Raw genomic sequence first — 2,367 nt, 5'->3', positions numbered from 1 at the left:
AAAACTGATCAAGTCCAGGAAAATGAATTCAGGACTATGTGATAGAAGACAAATTAAAGAACATAAAATTCTTCAAGTTGATATGTCCCCAGGAGCTATGGGTTCTATTGATGGACACCTGTCAGTTCTTTTAAGAAAGGTGGATTAAAAGGTAAGTTTCTTTAAAATACACTCTAGACACAAGGCACTATAGGATCATTTACACTGTCTCACAGGTACATTTCTTTATTTGGAAAATTTTGACTATGAAGTTATGTTGTTTGTTGGTACAAGGGTGAACTTAAAGGTGGGAAGCAACCAACAGTCCCACTTAGCTGTGATGCCATGAACCACATCAATGACCAGCATGACACAGTAACCCTAAGGTGTAGCCGTGTCATAAATACATTGGCAATAACCAGCATTTCTCTAATTGGAATTAGAACCTGCTCAACAAGAGGACAACCATGCCTGATACTGGATGCCTAGCTAACTACCCAGTGCTAGTAAAGCCATGGTCATTGGGAACCATTAACTTACTAAAACATCATTATCCCTAACAACATTCTGTAAATATTTCTCCTTATACTTATACTTTCATCCCTCATCAAGGAGACTTCCCTTAGCAAGAGAAAACCACAACCAATCAAACTGCATAGTTGTGGCATCCACACATAGTTTTGTGCCATAGTTTTTGGTGGCATTATTGGCTTACTTGGAATAGGCTACCTTCAGGTGTGAATTAGTCTGATTCCTTCCTTTGTTTCTTCGGTCAGCTTTGTTGTCATATGAGCCAGCCACTCTTTCCTAGATTCGCTGTTGTGATCTCGATAACAGTTTCTTCAGATTTGTTAGGGCTACTGCATACCTAACAGAAATAATTCAGCTCCAGTAGATTTGGATAAAGTAAAATTTATTGTACATATGTGAAAATTTAATGAAATAAAACCCTAAGTAAAATAATAAGAATAAACACATATCAATAAGCTGTAAGAACCTATTGATCTATTGACCATGGTAGCATACACAGAGTTATCAGGAATTCAAAGCACAGTAAAAGAGATTCATATGTACATACCTGAGCCTACGTACTAAACACATATTCTAAAAATTTGCTGGTTTTAGCCCAGGAAAAAAGAAAATGAAATAAACAAGCTTCCTGCTCACCATATGTTATTATTAGCCAGGATTTTAATTTTTTTTAGTTTCCATTTTATAAGAAAACAGATGTTTCTGAATAGGTGTAGGTGGGTGGACTGAAACATCTACAAACACAGAAGCTTTTGTATCTATTTTTTAAAAGAAAGCCATCATAGCCCGCCTTCCTCTAAAAGCCTTTTGCAGCACCTGTTTTTACACTCTCCTGCAATTTTCATTTGTCTTCCTTTAACCTAGTTTGATCAAATAAATAAATAATAATGAAACACAGTTTACTTTATTTGCTTCTTAAAAATTGAAGCAGCCCCGAGGGAAAATAGCCAGTTGTCCAGTAGTCTGTGTAATAACCTTGCACTACGTGTCCATCTGGCCCTTCATTTCCTTCCCTGTTCCAGTTCTCACCACTTCATACCCCCTCTTTTCTTTCTAAATGAACTCCATACTGTTAGTTTCTCTCAAAATTTTTTTTTTTTCAAAATTGCATGTCCTTGCGGGGGGGGGGGGCAAGAGATCCATCATGGTGGCTTGAGTGTGGCAGCTGATGAGGTTCCTCATCAAAGGAAGAGTGGCAAGGGGGTGGGGGTGGGAGCAGTGCACCTTGTTTATGACCAGGAGCTGCTGTGGTCCAGTGACACGAATGGGGCTGCCCTAAGGAAGGCTGAGGAGGTGGTGCTAACTGCAATGCATGAGTTCAGTCAACAGGTCTGGAGTTGCCACAGCTCTCAGCCCCTGCAAAGGTACTAACTTTCCGAACTTCTGTGACTCCTGGAACTCAGACATCATTTCTGTCATGGCAACTTTGTTCACGGCCCCACCAAGGCCCCAGAATATTCTAAGGAGGGTTGAGAATACGTGAAAAAACACAGCAAGTAGCTCATGCTAACTGACCCAGCGTTATGGGGCAGCGGGAGGGGAGAGCAAGACCAGGATGCCACAGACACGACCACAGTGGGGGCAGTTTCCGATCTTGCTGGTCCAATCAAGGACTTGGGAATAATTAATATTAGTAGTAATAATAATATTAATTGCTTGAAAGTAGATAATGGGGTGGATGAACTGAAGGCCCCTAAATTGTTAGGAGATTCTAGGGTTGTCAAGCCATTTTGCCTTTCTACCTTACCTTTCTCTGAGATTTTATTTCCCCAACTCTATAATCTTGTTGTCAGATCTCTCAACAAAATTATGTATGCCACATTTTTAGAATAAGTCTTTATTTTAAGCAAATACCAC

General features: G+C 39.8%; 1 pseudogene; it reads left to right on the top strand.

Moving 5' to 3' along the window:
- Positions 1–1,654: 1,654 nt before the first annotated feature.
- Positions 1,655–2,010, top strand: LOC126512253 (MICOS complex subunit MIC13-like; annotated as a pseudogene).
- Positions 2,011–2,367: the final 357 nt, after the last annotated feature.

The sequence above is a fragment of the Alexandromys fortis genome, unplaced genomic scaffold (assembly GCF_014885135.2).
Source record: "Alexandromys fortis isolate MF-2015 unplaced genomic scaffold, M_Fortis_MF-2015_v1.1 scaffold_100_1_3062724, whole genome shotgun sequence".
Classification (NCBI taxonomy): domain Eukaryota; kingdom Metazoa; phylum Chordata; class Mammalia; order Rodentia; family Cricetidae; genus Alexandromys; species Alexandromys fortis.
Note: the sequence above shows the minus strand (reverse complement) of the source record. Positions and strands in the feature narration are given on the sequence as shown.